Source organism: Chrysemys picta, chromosome 2, assembly GCF_011386835.1.
Source record: "Chrysemys picta bellii isolate R12L10 chromosome 2, ASM1138683v2, whole genome shotgun sequence".
NCBI classification, from domain to species: Eukaryota; Metazoa; Chordata; order Testudines; family Emydidae; genus Chrysemys; species Chrysemys picta.
In genome coordinates, this window is record NC_088792.1 from 177,721,595 (window position 1) to 177,740,718 (window position 19,124).

Consider the following 19,124-nt stretch of genomic DNA (forward strand, 5'->3'; position numbering starts at 1 on the left):
CATAAGTAAAGGATTTACGCTCTGGCCCATAGTAAATATTTGTTTGTATACATATAATAATAAAGAGATTAATTTACTTTTTAAAGAGGTTTGGTACACTGTTTCATTTTTATATTGTTGGCAGTCAGGATAATACACATTTTCCCCTTTAGAATTAAGCTGCATGCTCATCTTGAAAATGAGGTCACAACTCTCATTCATTCAAGATGTGAAACTCAAGATTTCCTAAGAAGTTTTATCTTAGTTCTCACAGATAAAATCAGACTCTCCTCATTACTACGGACCATAACACGATCAGGGGATTGGGCCTACTCTTTCGGAAGCCAATGGGAGCCAGATCGGGCTCCCAGTGTGTTGTATATTTATCTGAACAGAATTAGAACATGACCCCAATTCTCCTCTCACATACTCTAAATCAGGAGTAAATTCTACTGGGATGAAGTAGAGTAAGGAAGTGGAGAATCAGGCCCCTTGATAAACAATACAAGGATGGTTTGCAGAAGTTATCATCATTCCTTTAAGAGTCTACAGTCATTTCTCAGACCAAATTCCCACTGACCTTAACAGCTGGCAATGGAAGAGGTTTTGCCTGAGAGGAAGGACTGTAGCCTAAGGGATGGTGGGGGGGAGGGATTGTGTGTGCATTATCCTTCCATTTACTTCTTTATTGTTTACTTTTACAGAAGTTGGCTGTGACAATGAGAGGTTGCTTCTGCTTTATTAGCTGCCTGGCCAAGAGAGTGAACAGAACTCTCCAGACTCTCATTCATTTGTAAGGAGTAGCCTCATTGTAAGGCTAACTGCGGGAAGAGTGTTTATATTCTCTGCCTTTGGGGATGCTGGGCGTGTTTCAAACGAGGCATTTAGAGCCTTGCTCGGACATGCGATGGGCTCTCCCTTCAGCCAAACAGCCCCAGCTGTTTGGAGAGAGATTCAAGGTTGCGTTAGGAAGTGAGCAAAAGGCAGCGCCTCTCTCTTAAAGCACGAAACCCAAACTGCACCATGGGGACGGGGCACAGACAGACACATGTACTTTGGGGGGGGGTGGAGAAGGGAGAATAATTTCTCCTCTAGTTTGCCCCACAACGCACCTCCCCCCGGTACAAAAACAAGTCAATCTGGAGATGAGCAGCCCATCCCTGCTACCCCCTCCTCCCAACCCCTTGTCCCCCCATCATCGCCCCCTTCCTACTCCTCCCACCCCCCACTCACCAGCGCTGCGCTCCTGGCCGCTGGGGCTGGTGCCGGGGCCGCCCCCCTCTGGCGCGCGGCGCATCCCTACCTCGAACCGCCAGCAGCGCCTCTGCAGCGAATTCCCCCAGCCCGGCCGGGGTGGGACTCGTCTCCTAGGCGACGGCGGGGGACGCGTGGGGGTGGGGCAAGGAGCGGAGAACCCGCCCACCTTCCGGCACCGCCGCAGCCGGGCACGAGCGCTGACCACGTGACCCGGCAGGGCTCATTGGAGGTAGCAGTGGCCGGGGTGGTGCGCGCGGAGCGTCAAACTCCGCTCCGTTGTGTATAGGCAGCGCCGCGACCCAAGCTCTGGCACGCTAGCAGTGCAGGGGCTGGTGTGCGCATGCAGTCAGCGTGTAGCTACAACTGTTTTGCAAATCAAATACAGCCCTGAGAGGGCCAGCTGCTCTTCGCACAGGCTGCCATGCTGCAGGGGGCGTTTTGCTACCCGGGAGGTTGCTTAGGGTTACCATAATCCAGCAATCAAAAAAGAGGATGGGAGGAGCCCCGCCCCTGTCCTGCCCTAGCCCCGCCCCATCCTGTCCTAGCCCCGCCCCTCCCACTTCCCCCCTCAGAACCCCCAACCCTCCCCCCACTCCTTGTTCCCTGACTGCCCCATCCTGGGACCCCTGCCCCTAACTGCCCCCCAGGACTCCACCCCCTACCTAAGCCTCCCTGCCTCTTGTCCCCTGACTGCCCCCTCCTGAGACCCTCCCCCCATCCTAACTTGCCCCCTAGGACTCTACCCCCTACCTGTCCCCTGACTGCCCCAACCCTTATCCACACCCCCACCCCCAGACAGACCCCTGGGACTCCCATGCCCCATCCAACCACTCCCCACCCCCTGACAGCCCCCCCCCCAGAACTCCTTACCCATCTAAACCCCTCTGCTCCCTGTCACATTGACTGCTCCGATCCCTCTCCCCACCCCTGCCCCCTGACAGCCCCCCCCAGAACTCCCAACCCATCTAAACCCCTCTGCTCCCTGTCCCCTGACTGCCCCCTCCTGGGACCCCTGCTCCTAACTGCCCTCCAGAACCCCACCCCCTACCTAAGCCTCCTTGTCCCCTAACTGCCCCTCCTAAGACCCCCCCCAAATGACTCCCAGAACCCTACCCCCTACCTGTACCCTGACTGCCCAAAACCTTCTCCACACCCCCACCCCCAGAAAGCCCCCCCCCGTCTCTTGACTGCCCCCTCCAGATCCTCCCTGCCCCTTCTCCGATCCCCTGCCCCCCTTGTTGTTGGCCTTTCTTCACCTAATGTCTGGTGAACTTGCTCAGGAACGGCCGGAGCTGCTGGGCAGCAGCGGGGGAGGAGCTCCAAACTGCCGGAGCCATCTGCAATGCAGGGAGGGAGGGAAGGAGGAGGAGCTCTCTCTGGCTGAGTGTCGGAGCCCCATGTAAGTGACACCGGCCGGCAGCACTGTTAGCCCCGCGTGCTCTGCATGGGGGGGAAGTCCGGACATTAACAAATTCCCCCCGGACGCTATTTTTAGCTTAAAAAGCCGGACATGTCCGGGGGAATCCGGACGAATGGTAACCCTAAGGTTGCTGCCTAGTTATTTTCTATGGTGGGACTGGTGGTGGGCTGCAGTAGCCAGTGAGGAGGGCGTTAGCGGGAGAAGAAAATCCACCTCTGTGAACAATTTCCTTTCTCTTATACAGGGGCTGTAAGAGCCAACTGTGGGTCAGGATCCCAAAGTGGGTCACGACCCCACTTTAGTGGGGTTGTCAGGACTGGCTTACATTTGCTGGGGCCAAAGGTGAAGGCTAAGCCCCATTGCCTGAGGCTGAAGCCCTGAGTGGCAGGGATCAGGTTACAGGCCCTTTGGGCTTCAGTTGTGGCCTCCCCATGCCCAGGGCAGTGGGGCTAAGGCTTTGGGCCCCACACCTGGGGTGGCGTGGCTTGAGCAGGCTCTGGATTTGCCCTTGGGGTGATGTATTAATTTGTGTTGTCAGAACGGGGTTGCAGGAAAATGAAGTTTGAGAACCCCTGCCGTAGGCTACAGGGCAGAAGACTCAGAAGCCTACTTTGCACTCTGTCTCTCTCTTAGTATTGCAGGCTGAAATTCACAAGAGCTCTCACCCCAACCCAGGGGTGAAAGTAACATTAACCACTTACCGGTACAGGGCCTGGGGCAGAAGGGGCAGGGCTGGGGGTCAGCAGGGCTGGTGCTACCATTAAGGCAAACTAGGTGATTACCTAGGGCACCAAGATTTAGGGGAGCCAAAAAGCAGTGCCCCCAATTTTCTTTTTTTTTTTTACAGCATTCCTGGGCTGGGCTGCTGGCGGTGCGCTGACACATGGGGCTCAAACTCCCTCTCCCAGTGCAGCGGCCACTCCATGCAATTATTGTCATTGCCGGTGGGGGCGGCGTGCTCGGGGAGGGGGTGTAGCAGAGGTGAGCTGATTGGCACTGCAAGCCTGGGAGGGTAGGAGAATTAGAGCGGGGGCGGCATGCTCAGGGGAGGAGGCAGAGCAGAGGTGAGCTGCCGCACGGCTCCGTGGGGGGGGGCGCCTCAAGGCGGGGCGGGGAGCTGCCGTGGGGGGGTGCCTCAGGGCCGGGGGGGGCGCAAGGTGGAAGTTTTGTGTAGGGCGCGAAACTTCCTTGCACCGGCCCTGGGGGGTCAGCCTCCCTCAGCCAGCCCATCTGTGCTGCCTGACCCATGTCACCTGGGGCTCCAGCAGCACTTTAATGGGCCCCGGGCTATGGCCACTGCCATGGTAGCGGTGACCGGGAGCCCCGGGGCAGCTGCCCCTTTTGCCCCCCCCTCCCTTTGGCGGCCAAAAAAGGTACACCATACTGTCCTACTTTCACCCCTGCTCCAACCCCAGAAAACATTTGCTAAGCCCCATAGAAGTCAAGCACATCCTTAAGTGCTTTCCTGAATAGGCATGGGTTTAAGCAGTTACGGTGCTTTCCTGCACTGGGGACTCTTTCAGGAGAAATGTTTATCCAGCACCACTGACATATGGAGGACCAGGTATTGTGAGGTGCTGTATAAATGCACCTGTTTGGGTGACTTTTTTTATATCAGTACAGTCTGGGGGCTACGGCTGGAAGAGTTCAAATGGGAAACCTCCGTTGTCTGATGGTGGAAGATACTAAGCACAAACAAGCCCCACTGCAGTCAATAGGAGTTGCAGGTGTTCAGCATCAGGCCTTCATATGGTTGGTTTTCCTTACATAGGGCCTGCTCCTACTCCCATTGATTTACACAGCTGTGTAACTGTTTATATGTTGGTGGTACTGCAGATTCAGAATTCCAGCAGGCTGCTGGTGAAGCTGCCATTTTTGAGACAGATTGGTGCATCATGTTACAGAAGTCACACATTCATATGGAGACTTCACTTTTACTTACTGTATTTGTACTGCAGTCACAGCTAGGAGCCTGACTCATGGAGGACCAGGTATTGTGAGGTGCTGTATAAATGCAAAATAAAGTGACAACAAAACACGATAGTAACTTATCTAAATTCTGTCAAAGTATACAGTTGTTCTTTGTGCCTAGAAAAACATAGTAGAAAGCAGCGGGCTATGAGGATGCTTGCTGCCTCCCAGGATTGGGTCCAGACAGCTAGATCCTACTTGCCTTGTTCACACCAGTAATGCCTTTAACTTAAATGGAACCACCCTTGTAATTCCATCAAGCAGTAATCACACTTAAATTTGTAACATGAGACAGGAGTAGTAGTCAACCCTCTTGGTAATTTAGAAGATGAAATGAGTGCTGTCTAGAATTTTCACTCTTTTTCTCCTGTGTTTTGTTCAAATAAAGACCAGTTTAGCTATTCAAATCCAAAACAAACAAACAAAAACGAGTGCCTGAACTGCAATAGATTCTAAAATGCCCATAACGGTTATAATGATGCCAAGTGCAAAAAGTGATAAAACAAGATTTAAAAAGTTATACTGATACCAAAAAAAAAAAGTTAGTCATTTTAACACCACAAGTTATCCCTAATTAACATAAGCACTGTAAGAGACGGATGCTTGTTAATAAAATCAATCAAATTTCACATCTGATTGTAATATAACTCCTACCTGACCTTTCTGATTTTTTTAAAAATAAACACATTGCATTACATTATTAGACAAAGCATAAAAAGTAATACTGACCTCTAAGCCCTGTACAGACTGTCACTAATTAATCCTCAAAACACAATTGAGGTTAAATGTCTCAATTTTACAGACAGAGCAATGGAGGGAGAAGGCCAAAATTCATCATCAAGGAAAGAGGTGCTGAGAGTCATTGAACCAAACTGTAAATCCTGTATATAATGGAAGTCACTTCAAGCTTGGGGATGCTGCAGCACCCCCTCCGCACCCCTAATTCCAGCACCTATGATCAAGGGTGACTTTGTCCAAGGCCTCTGAGGGAGATAGTGTTTGATTTGAATTAGAATGTAGGAATATCTGAATCCTTATCCTGCGCACAGAACGCCAGGTTACTTTGCTTGGGGTCTCCACCTGTGACCTTTATATGGGGTAATATTTCACATAAAGGTTGCATAATTATGGCCTCAGTTTGTTAAGTGTCTGGAGGTGTAAATTACTTATTCGGATGTTCCTTTACAGGTAATTTATTTTAATCCATCCTGCTCCTCTGAGATTAAAACCATATATACATTTGGGGTCTCATCCTACAGAAATCAATGCAAGTAACAGTGGGACTATTCACATGAATAAAGTTACTCACATGCATGTTTACAAAACTGAGCCCTCAGTGTAATATTTTAAAAGTTTGCTGCTGCCATTACCAAGGATTTGAAGCTTTTCCCTTTGTTAGACTATTGCAATGTATGAATCTAGCCACTGGGAGGTGTAGGCTTCCATCTCTACTGTATGTCTACTCTTGTCATGTGTTTTTCATTTTATAGCACTTATTAAAATCAACCCCTTTTATAAATTGGCCTTTAAGTGTTACAAAAGTGTGCATTTTAATAGCCAGGTGTTTTGTAAATATCTAAAATGGGCATAATTGTGGCTAGACCTATTGGAATGGAAAAATCAGTTTATCAATTTTAGGCTTTTGTACCCATGGAATGAATAATCTCTGCTCATTTATAAGAAGATCTATTTGTATGTTTATTATGAGGAAGTGCAATCAAAATAATAATTTAAAAGGATTTGAGAATTATGAATGAGGTTTACTTGTAAGTATACAAAATTACTAGAGACCTGTCTATTATCTGTAGTTTGTCATTTTGAAAAAGAAAGGAGAACTAGATGCTACAGTGTGTATATACTTGAATATATTTTTGGTCATTCAAATTTGATTTAGTGTAAGTAAAACTAAGAGGCGAGAATACATTTGGTACTCAAACTAGTTGATGTCATCTTGCTTGCTTTACAAAACTACAACACAGTCTGATAGTTTCTACTCAGAGGCCCATGGCCTGCAAAACCAGGCACATTTTAGGTCAAGATTGGTGCACATTAAGAACATAAGAACGGCCATACTGGGTGAGACCGAAGGTCCATCTAGCTCAGTATCCTGTCTTCCCACAGTGGCCAATGCCAGGTCCCCCAGAGGGAATGAAGAGAGCAGGTAATCATCAACTGATCCATTCCCTGTCGCTCATTCCCAGCTTCTGGCAAACAGATGCTAGGGACACCATTCCTTGTTACAGCTATATGGAGAATTTTGCATAGCAGCTAGTTCTAACCATTATTTATGTTTTCATAAATACTGTATGATTTTCAAATATAATTAAAAGCACATGAAACTACTTCACCTTTTATAAATGGTTTCTGGTTTGCACACGGTAATGATAAGTGATAGAGGAATACAGCACAGAATTGTGTTTTACAGACTTAGATGATATCTTTTGCAATAAAACTACTATTAGGTTGGGACCCAAAATTTAGGTTTGGTGAAGCAAAGAGCCCAATTATATGAGGTGCTGAACACACTCAATTCTTCAGTGTTAGTTGAGGGCACTCAGTATTGTGAAGAACTGAAATGCTTTTCTGATTTATTTAAATAACAATGACAAGTATTTAAAAGATTCATTGTATTTTATAAACAGGTATTGGTCTTCACAAGAAAACAGGTATATTTTTCACCCATGTGATGCTAACCTTTGTTAACTAACCCATGTTAAAATCCTGGTTAAGACAAGAAAGTTGTAGGCCAGGTCTTCACTGACAAAATAGATGTGTTTTGACTGAGGGATATCCTGCCGTAAAAACATAGTGGACCCAAGGCACTATAGTTTTACTGCAAGGTCAGCCAGGTAAAGTGAACCACTGGCTGGGGTTATAGTGCTGACCTTGCTTAGCTACATCATGGTGAACACCACAAGTACCTTGTCTCTAATTAGAATTTTACAGCTAAATAACTACTGCATGTTTGTTATCTTGCTGTAAAAAAAGACAGCTCTGTGTCAGTGAAGACAAAGCCTGAGTTTTAACATGTGTTAGCTAGTCAAGGTAAATCTGTAGGAAACCAACATTTTACCTTAGCCAGCTAAGTCAGCCTTATCTTCATTACAATTTAACATGGGTTTGTTAACACATTTTAGCTTAACACAGGTTAAAAATACACCTCTTTCCTAGTAAAAAATTGAGGTTCTTCAAATCCCACTAATTTAGGAATGGAAGTTGAGGAAGCTCAACAGTTCATGGTAGGTACTCATTACTTTTCAGGATTGGACTCTTACTATCCATTTTGTAAAGTATGCAGTGAATGAAGCAAACTTTGCAGAAGTCCTGCCTCATGCACTACATATCTTGCAAGATGAAACCTGCAGGAGTTCTCTACTGCAGGGTTCCTAAACTGAACTGGAAAAAGAGCTCTTTCCTATGGGTTTCCTAAGGTGTGTAGGATGCTGTGTTCCAGTGGTGAGCAGACAATAGTTCCACATGGGAAATTCCTTTTTTTCCTTGGTATATACCTTAAGAAATATTATTTCTTTGAGAAATAGTATGTGATTATGTAATTTAAGACTGCGTCATAATGCATATGCACTAAGGGGCAGAGCTAAAGTTGCAATTTAAGTTTAGTACTTAAGAGCGCTTTCACACACAACAGATATAGGCTGGAGAGATTGTTTCATGTCACTCTGTACCTCACAGATGAGGTGTGATATCCAATCCAGGATTAATGTGACCTTTTGCAAATACTATCAGAGCATAAAATCATACATAGTGCAAAAATTATCATAAAACAACAAAGAGTTCTGCCTTTTTTGCCTCAGGATTTATGCTATCAGAAGCTGAGAGAGATTCACTGATTGAGGCTGTCAATGACATCCTCTGTTTCTTGGGGTATGCTGATGGGTGGCAAATCTACATTTCATTTTGTTGTACAGATCATGGATTCTCTGAAATATCTTTAAGGAACATGTTACATATCACCTGGCCAAAAATTAATGCTTTATCCAGGTAGAACTAGGCTAGAGAATGCCTGTTTTTGTTTTCAAGCCATTCATACTGGCTGGTCAAGCCATAGTACATGCTAATTTAGTCACAACAAAGTTTAACCTGTATCATTTTCAAGTGGTTGCAAAATACAGTTGGAAACCCTAAGTAAAAAATGCATTATTGAAACGTCTCTCTGCTTAAATTGAAATTCTATGCCATTGTAATCAGGTTCTGCTATACTAGGCCCCTTAAAATTCAGCACTTACCTAATGCCCTTACTCTGGTTGCATAATATGGTTGCTTTGTGTTGATTAAAAAATTATCACCTGCACCTTGGCTCTGCATGACGGGAAGGAGTAGAGCAAAATTGCACCTACCTTGTGTAAGGAAGAATTCCTGGCTGTAATTGTCTTGTTCACAGTTGTTGGCACCAATAAGCAAAAATGATCTAGTCTTTCTACTGCTGTTTTCTACAGGGAATGATGATATAGGATGAAATCATGGCCTAAGTGAAGTCAATAGGACAAGGATTTCACCCACAGTCTTTCAAAGCCCTTTACTACTACTCCTAGCTATCAATGCTACCTGCAAGGATGAAGATGAAGAGGTCCTGAAACTATTCACTGAATAATGAGGAAGAGGCTTTTTTGAGAGGTAGGTCCTTTCCTGTTCTTGTTAAATATTGTTTATTCTTCAATATCAAGAAATACAATTAATAATCTAATCTGGGGAGGGAGATTGGGGATAGGCAGCTTCAGAAGATCAAGATCAGCACCTATAAATGCTTATGACTGCATGGTTACATATTGCTTAGCCATATTATTTTTCCATCATACTCATCCACCAATAAAAATGCAGAAAAAAACTCCTTAATTCTTACACCTGGTCTAAACGTGTCAAAATAAATATCCTCAGTAGAAGGTCAGTCTTATCAACAAGGATAAGATAAGCCTTTGAACCAATGACTGGTATTATGTGAGCAGTTCCTCAGCAGGTATAAATCAGTGTAGCCTTCCGAGTGGAAGGAAGTCAATAGAACTATAGGTTTCAGAGTAGCAGCCGTGTTAGTCTGTATCCGCAAAAAGAACAGGAGTACTTGTGGCACCTTAGAGACTAACAAATTTATTAGAGCATAAGCTTTCGTAGGCTACTGCCCACTTTTAATGGAACTATAGTGATTTATACCACCTGAGGAACTGGCCCATAGGTTTTAGATGAGATGTTAGAACTAATTTTTTTCTGCCCTAAACCATTGCACCTCACCATGTGAAATAAACTGGAGTGGCTAGATACAAAACAAGAAAGTGAGTTTAGAATGTTAAAAATATTCTGATGCTAATAGTTACAGGCTCTCTCTGTGTGTTTACCTTTACACTCCCACTGCCTGCACAAAGAGCAGTGCTAAACAATATTTAAAAAGCTGCCTTAAAGAGATCTTTGCTGGTTATTTGTGTGTTGCTATTTCTCTCAAGATCACTCCTCTGACTGCAGAATATGGTGGGCTTTTATTGATTGCTGTTTGATTATGAGACAGGAATGATAGCATAGGCTTTTAAAAATGGGTATTTCAGTTGAAAGAACTTACACTCCTTTGTTGTTCAAGAGGTAGTTTATTTGGTCTTGCTTCCAACAATAAAACTATTAGACTAGCAATGAAGCTCAGGTTTTTTATAAACTGTTGGATTTAGTCTCTCTAGCAGTGGCAAAAAGCCAATTTTTACTTTTCAATTCAACATTACAGCATAGATGAGACATTGAATGAAGTAGTTCTGCTGCATCTAACAAAAATGTTGAGATTAAACCATAGATATCATCTGGCTGTTGAAATACACCTCTACCCCGATATAACGTGATCCAATATAACACAAATTTGGATATAACACGGTAAAGCAGTGCTCCGGGGGGGGTGGGAAGCTGCGCACTCCGGTGGATCAAAGCAAGTTTGATATAACACGGTTTCACCTATAACACGGTAAGATTTTTTGGCTCCCGAAGACAGTGTTATATCGAGGTGAGGTGTATAAAGCTATTTTCTCTACAACTATAGGAAAGAACAATTAAGATATCAGTTCAATGACTTGGAGCCTACAAGCAGTTTTTATTGCACAGTAAAGTACACCAGCCCTTTTCAAATGTATATATTCATCGCATGGGTAGACATGGTGAGAACTGGTTAATAACATAGGTTACTAAACAGATTATTTATTCTCTTAATAGTCCATGGACAAGATCATCAGCTGGTGTAAACTGGCACAGCTCCATTTACTTCAATTGAGCTATATTAATTTATATCAGCTGAGGATCTGGCCAGGGGAAGTGTGCAGAGGTGTCTGATAAATCAAGAATAACTCCACTGAAATTAGAACTGGCACATTGGTAAGCAACAGAAAAATCAGACCTAATTTGTTCAGTTTTATCCCAGAATTCTCACTGGCTCAGAGTGTTTCCCTCTGAATCTTGTGGGAGGGTTGGGATTTTTCCCCCCAAAATGTGGTTTACTTGTATTGTATGTAATTTTAAGAATTGCTGATGCAGGCTGCTCCTGGGTTCAGCACAAACCACTACCAAGTCCTTGGTCACAGGTGAAGAAACAAAGTTTTTTATTTGGCTGTTGCTCCTCCAGCCACTGCACTACCTGCCTCCAGAACTACAGGCATGTCACCAGTAACAAATCAGCAGAACAATAATCTCATATCAGGCATACCTTCCCTTAGGGAGGCTCTGACAGGCAGCCATCTCTCAAGCAGTTCCTAGCTCCAATCAACCTTCTCTCACAGAGAGTTGGTGATTTTACTCTCCTTCCTAACTAGCCACCCCAGGAGCTGTGTTCTCCCCCCTTTTAACTCCTCCTACCAAGCCTGCTACTTACTGCAGGCGTAGCAGGGTGGGGCTGACTGAGCCCACAGCAGCTTATTAATCCTTTCCTGGCCAGTGATGGATTTTTATACCCCATCTCAGAGCTGAATACATAAAGTAGCTTAGAAAAACTGTTCCTCTAAACCATGAGCCAGTATAAGAGGAAACAAAATAGATGTCATCCAACAAAGATGTTTTGTACTACGTAAGGGGTACATAGACAATCCTGGAATGGATGCCACCCATTCAGGTTACACATAGGCTTCCATGCTGCAGAGTTTGGCTAGACTATGCAGCTCCAGAAGGCTCCTTATTATGAGCTCATTCCTACTCACTACTTCATAAAATTGAGGCCTGTAGCAACAACAAGGGTCAGGATTCCGTTTTAAATCCAGGAAAGCACTTAAAGTTAAGCACATAGAATCATAGAATATCAGGGTTGGAAGGGACCTCAGGAGGTCATCTAGTCCAACCCCCTGCTCAAAGCAGGACCAGTCCCCAACTAAATCATCCCAACCAGGGCTTTGTCAAGCCTGACCTTAAACATCTCTAAGGAAGGAGATTCCGCCACCTCCCTAGGTAACCCATTCCAGTGCTTCACCACCCTCCTAGTGAAATAGTGTTTCCTAATATCCAACCTAGACCTCCCCCACTGCAACTTGAGACCATTACTCCTTGTTCTATCATCTGGTACCACTGAGAACAGTCTAGATCCATCCTCCTTTGGAACCCCCTTTCAGGTAGTTGAAAGCAGCTATCAAATCCCCCTTCATTCTTCTCTTCTGCAGACTAAATAATCCCAGTTCCCTCAGCCTCTACTCATAAGTCATGTGCTCCAGCCCCCTAATCATTTTTGTTGCCCTCCCCTGGACTCCTTCCAATTTTTCCACATCCTTCTTGTAGTGTGGGGCCCAAAACTGGACACAGTACTCCAGATGAGGCCTCACCAATGCCGAATAGAGGGGAATGATCACGTCCCTCGATCTGCTAGCAATGCTCTTACTTATACAGCCCAATATGCCATTGGCCTTCTTTGCTTAACTGCTTTGCTGTATTGGGGCCTGAAAACAGAATTTCAAACAATACTAGAGCTATGTGGTTTTGGGTTTTTTTAACCCCAGCCCCAGAAAAGAAGCTTCTTACAATTTGGTTTCTACAGAAAATTGCATTTCAGGGAGTTAGAGCTATTGGGTCAATATATTAAAATCTCAGCAATTGATGGCAAGAGTGTAAGAACTTCCTCAGTGTGGCCTCTTTAAAATCACTCTCAACGGGATGGAAGACACTTCCTGGCCCCTTTGGAAGCAGGTACAATGAAAACAACGCAATGTAAAGCTGTTGTTTTACAATGAGCACTTCTTGTTTCAACGGCTTTCTACCCATGGCAAAAACAGACCAGCAAGAGGTTGACTGACCCCAAAACAAGCTACAGCTTGACTCCAGTGAGGAGATAAGGAAACTGAGTACTGTCAATTACCAAATCCCTTTTTTTTCCTGCAGCCCAGCAGAACATCTACATCCTGTATGTCTTCTTCTTGCTTGTGCAGCCTGAGTGATACTATTTCCTTTGAATAATTAGATGCGGTTAACAATGAATGCGGTTTTAAAAAAGAGCTGTTGTATCTTGGGAATTAACTGTTTGCTTTCTTATATTCTGTCATACTGCAATATGTGCTAACAGCCGGGCCCTTCCCTGATCAGCACACAGATGGGAACATAGATGCAACCTCTTGCATCCTCTGTCCCAGCAATTTTTCAGGCCAGGGGAAGATTCAAAGTGGAAGGCCTGTGCACCATATCATGAGGTACATTTAACTGCTCTTTCAAGCAGTGGTAACAATCTGCAGGCTAGAAGGGACATAGTGTATGAAGCAGCACAGTAGTAAGTGACCCCATCCCAACATATTCCTACACACAATTATGGGAGGGATCTTGATCTGCTGCTTGTTCATACTCCATACTTTGTCTTCATCTTTTCCCTTCTCCCTGTGCATGAATATAGCACAGGGCTGTATTGACTGAACACTGTAGCTACTTGCAACATTGCCTGCACTGTGTGATTCCACTCTGGGATGTTGATAAATTGGAGAGGGTTCAGAGAAGAGTCATGAGAATAAGTAGAGGATCAGAAAATGTGCTTTAGAGTGATAAATTCAAAGAGATCTATCTCTTTAGTTTAACAAAGAGAAAATTAAAGGGTGACTTGATTACAGTCTGTAAGTACCTACATGGGAAACAAATATTTAATAATGGGCTCTGCAATTTAGCAGAGAATGGTCTAACATGATCCAATGGCTGGAAGTTGAGGCTAGACAAATTCATTCTGGAAATACGTTGTAAGTTTTTAATTGAGTAATTAACCATTGGAAAAATTTAGCAAAAGTCAAGGTGCATTTTCCATCCATGACAATTTTAAAATCAAAGTTGGATGTTTTTCTAAAAGATCTGTTCTAGGGATTATTTTGGGGAAGTTCTATGACCTGTCTTATACAGGAGGTCAGACTAGATCTTAATGGTTCCTTCTGGCCTTGGAATCTAGGAATTATGGGGACAAGCGTTTGAAGTTTCTCACCAGGTCCAGTGGTCATAGAGTACGTTGTGGTTTTTAAGAACAGTCCATTTTGGTCAGCTCCTTCAGAGAAGTATCAAGTCAGTTGCGTGCAAAAGTGGATTCTCCTGTAAATGTATACAGAGAACTGTGAAAGATGGACTACTGATCCGCAGTTGGTGTAAAATCAGAGACGTTCAAATGAAGTCAATGTTAAGGGTCTAGCCTAGAGTTTTTATTTTACAGTCATCTAGTAATCATAATAAGTTAGTCATCTTGGTGCACATGAGAGATATAAGAAGAAATAATATGCAAGCTAATATCTTTCTATTTGGGGGTGTGGGGGGGTCATAGCATCCATCAGCATAACTGAGCTATTGTCAGAAAGTTAAGGTCGTATCACTCAAAGATAGAAGCAGGCAGGCAGATTGCTCTGTAATAACTGAATGTTAGGTTTTTTTATCTGAAAATATACTATGAAGGCCAGAATCCCCACCCTAACACAAGTATGAAACTTCAAACATGTGACAATTTTCTATCTTGGAAGTCTCCCCAGCAGAGGAATAATACATATGCTCTCTAAGCAAAGCAATACTTTTCCTACAGTGGAGTTAATTACATAAAAAAGAACCAAATCTTATTGGCATTCATGAAACTATTGAGTGTACCATACATATCACACACACAACTCCCCAATATAAATTATAAGTAGCATATTATAAACACAGGAGGCCTCTGGAAGGTCATTTTTTCTTTCTTCTCTCTCTTTTACTCTTGTGTGATATTTTTAAACTTTTTTTTTTTACCAGTCACATTGTTGAGGAGAGAAAGGAAGAAAGCTGTTTTAAAACTTTGAAAGTAAAGGGGTTCCAGTCCTTTTCTATACAACTGAAAGATTAGAGGCTGGGAAAGTCATCATTGCTTTACTTGTGCAGACAGATTAGGAGCACTCAAGAAGAAGTAGTTTTAATTATAAATATTTTTGTTTTCATTCATTAACCGGATTGGTAACCCTATGATAGATGTAAACTGTGTTGACAGATTAATTGATTCCACATCAAGCCAACCATGTAGAACATTATGTTAAGGCAGTTTGTTTTCTGGAATCCAAAGGATGGTTTGTTGAAAGTACAAGTAAACTACATCATTTTTTTCTGAAATAGAATATGCCCGTTCCTTTTATTGACTGAAAAAACAATCAAAAATATCATGTCGGTAAAAACAGGTTCAAAGAGCAAGGTGAGGGTTAAAGCAATGACTTCCAAGCTAAAAATGCAGCACTGCTAATATCTGCACAGAGACAAATTTAGATCCAAATTCAACCAAACATATGCTTAAGTCCATTTCTGTTCAGCTAAACACTTACGCACGTGGCTAACTTGAAGTTGTTTGAACCTCATTGACTTCAATGGGATTTAAGCACATGCTTACAATTAAGCACATGTTCATGTGCTCTGCTGAATAGGAAAGGGATCTGATTTCAGCTAGGCCAATGAAAATCCTACAAGTGTGCTGTGTTCATATGACTAATTGCCAGCCCACATCTAGTACTGTCTTTCCTCTGTGTAATTTTTTTAACAAGTTGCCATACTTGGAACTAAAGGATACTTTTCAATGAGATGTTGGGGCCTGTTTCTCACTGCATTTCTACATACTGTAATTCCATTCACCTCCGTGAAGTTACTTCTGATTTATACCAGTGAGAGTGCAAAATCGAGCCCTTAATCAGGGTAAGATGTTTTTCTTTGTTGATTTGTTTGTTTAAATAAAAAGAAAGGAAAATCAACAGCAGGGAATCCATGACAAAGAGCCCACTGGCAGATTGCTTATCATCAGCATTGTGCAATATTTTGACAATAAGATCAATACCAGACACAATGAGTGAACCAGCAGCTTCATCCCTCTTTAAGCATATTTCACCCATTCCCTCTTTCTCATTAAGATAAAAATTCTCATGGAAGGGTACCCTTCTAAAATCGCACCTTGCCTTCCAATCTGTGATTATTTGGAGACTTGCAGTACATGTAATAGGCTGAGTGTTTAATGTGTAGGATCTGCAAAGGAAAATTTGGAGTACATTATATAGGTTTTAGGGGATTTTTTTTCTTTCTTTTTTTTTTTAAACAAGGTAATTTGTGTTTTGGTTAAGATCATAGGACTGGGAGTTAGAAAATCTGAGTTTTATTTTTGACTGTCGTTGACTCCACTGCTGTAGAACTGACAAACTCAGTGTACAGTCCTTACAGAACTTTACAAATTCTCTGATTGTGACCCCTCGGAGTTGGGCCACGTTAGTTGAATTGTGTCACAAAGTTTAGTCCCCCCTGCTTTAACATTAAATTGCTGATTCATGTGTATTACTTCTAGTTTTAGCTTTAATTTATAAACACCTGGCATCAAGATCCATTGAATATTTACTTGAGCAACTAAAGATTTCAAATTATGTTTCAAAGATTTCAAATTATGAGAGAGAAATCAGTTTGAACAAGGTGAGCCATGTTCTTATTGGCCAAAAGTGCCTGGGAACAGTCTAAAGGTGAAACATAATTGCAATTTCTATTCTGCACGTACAAGATCAAATTAAATTTGCGTGTGTCTGTAGAATGGCACAGGATGCTGAAAGCAGACTGTGTGGGAGATGTTAAAGAAGAGGGTAGGTGTCTAAACTGGTCAGACTGCTGATTAGGAACTGATCTTGTTCTAACTGGAATCAAGAGGAGCTTTGCCACTAACATGACAGGCAACAGGATCTGTCTCATAATTTATTATTGGAAATCCTTACTCTGTTTTAAAAGGCCAAGTATTTTATAAATGAATTGCAAGTGGGTGCTTTATGATTCTTTAATACCCAATAGGGACCCCCAAGAAAACATGATAGCATTGTAATGTACTGGCATACATCTGCAGTTTTTGATTTATGGTGTGTGACACTGCAAAAATACATCAGAAGTGACCTTGAAATTATTTTCCAGGCATATACACAGCAGATATTGGTCACTGATAGCTTTTGTTAGTCAGTCACTGTTGGTTACTCACTTTTAATTCAGCAAAGTTTTGGTGTAACATTACTCAAGACCAGGTCATGATTATGCTAGACAGTCTTAACAAGTGCATAGTAAGTGCTGTTCTCAGTATTTCAGACCTTCAAATGAAATCTGACTGCTTTTGTGTCTTTGATTTCACATAACAGTAACAAATATGATAAAGCATGTATTGCGATGAGAATCCAAGTGTAAGGAAATGCAGAGAAACAGCTGGACAAGCAGATGCACATTAAGGCACTATCAAATTGCAGACGGCTAAATGGTAGACAAATGTTATAAGTGCTTATATACAAATGATAGAAGTTTAAATACTAAGATGGGTGAACTTGACTGCCTGGTATTAAATGAGGATGTAATAGACATCACAGAAACTTGGTGGAATGATGATAATCAATGGGACACAGTAATACCAGGGTACAAAATATATAGGAGTGACAGAATAGGTCAGGCGGGTGGGGGAGTGGCTATATGTGAAAGAAAGCATAGAGTCAAATATAGTACAAATCTTAAATAAACCAAACTGAACCATAGAATCTCTATGGATAGAAATTCCATGCTTAAATAATAATAATATAGCAGAAGGGCTATACTACGACCACCTGACCAGGATGATGATGGTGACTGTGAAATGCTCAGGGAGATTAGACAGGCTATACAAATAGAAAACTCAATAATAATAATGGGGGATTTCAACTATCCCCATATTGACTGGGTACATGTCACCTCAGGACAGGATGCAGAGAGAAAGTTTCTTGACACCATAAATGACTGCTTCTTGGAGCAGCTAGTCCTGGAACCCACAAGAGGAGACGCAAGTCTTCTCATGGATCAGTAACTGGTTAAAAGATATGAAACCATGGGTAGGAATAAATGGTCAGTTTTCAGAATGGAACGAGGTAAACAGTTGTGTCCCTGAGGTAGGGATGGCTCCAGACACCAGCGCAGGAAGCAGGTGCTTGGGGCGGCCAATGGAAAGGGGTGGCACATCCGGGTCTTCAGCGGCGGGTCCCTCAGTCCCTCTCAGATGGAAGGAACAGCCGCCGAAGAATGAAGCGATGAGGTAGAGCAGCTGCCGAAGTGCCACCGATCACGGCTTTATCTTTTTTTTTTTTTCTTTTCTTTTTCTCTTCGCCGCTTGGGGTGGCAAAAAAGCTGGAGCCGGCCCTGCCCTGAGGGGTCTGTACTGGGACCAGTGCTGTTCAACATATTCATAAATGATCTGGAAAAGGGGGTAAACAGTGAGGTGGCAAAATTTGCAGATGATACAAAATTACTCAAGATAGTTAAGTCCAAAGCAGACTGCAAAGAGCTACAAAGGGATGTCACAAAACTGGGTGACTGGGCAACAAAATGCCAGATGAAATTCAGTGTTGATAAATGCAAAGTAATGCACATTGGAAAACATAATCCCACTATACATACAAAATGATGGGGTCTAAATTAGCTGTTACCACTCAAGAAAGAAATCTTGGAGTCATTGTGGATAGTTCTCTGAAAACATCTGCTCAATTTGCAGCAGTAGTGAAAAAAAGCTGTTAGGAACCATTAGGAAAGGGATAGATAATAAGACAGAAAATATCACAATGCCTCTATGTAAATCTATGGTATGCATACATTTTGAATACTGTGTGCAGATGTGGTCGCTCCATCTCAAATAAGATATGTTAAAATTGGAAAAGGTACAGAGAAGGGCAACAAAAATGATTACGGATATGGAACAGCTTCCGCATGAGGATAGATTAATAAGACTGGGACTGTTCAGCTTGGAAAAGAGACAACTAAGGGGGAATGTGAAAGAGGTCTATAAAATCTTGACAGGTGTAGAGAAAGTGAATAAGGATGTGTTAGTTACTCCTTCACATAACACAAATACTAGGGGTCACACAATGAAATTAATAGGCAGCAGGTTTAAAACAAACAAAAGGAAGTGCTTCGTCCCACAATGCATAGTCAACTTGTGGAAATCATTGTCAGGAGATGTTGTAAAGGCCAAAACTATAAGAGGGTTCAAAAAAGAGCTCGGTAAGTTCATGGAGGATAGGTCTGTCAATGGCTATTAGCCAGCGTGGGC

The 19,124-nt window shown here is 42.9% G+C and overlaps 1 protein-coding gene across 11 annotated transcripts in view; it reads right to left on the bottom strand.

The window, feature by feature from the left end:
- Nucleotides 1–1,444, bottom strand: part of MAK (male germ cell associated kinase) — a 49,028-nt gene extending 47,584 nt beyond the window's left edge. For 4 of the 11 annotated variants that reach the window (XR_010598750.1, XM_065584970.1, XM_042860550.2 and 1 more), the window contains exon 1: nt 1,213–1,350. The gene's annotated coding sequence lies outside the window, so the exon portion shown is untranslated. Of the gene's footprint in view, nt 1–1,212 lie in introns of all 11 variants that reach the window. The other 7 variants (XM_065584965.1, XM_065584969.1, XM_005305182.5 and 4 more) reach the window with 5 other exon arrangements.
- Nucleotides 1,445–19,124: the final 17,680 nt, after the last annotated feature.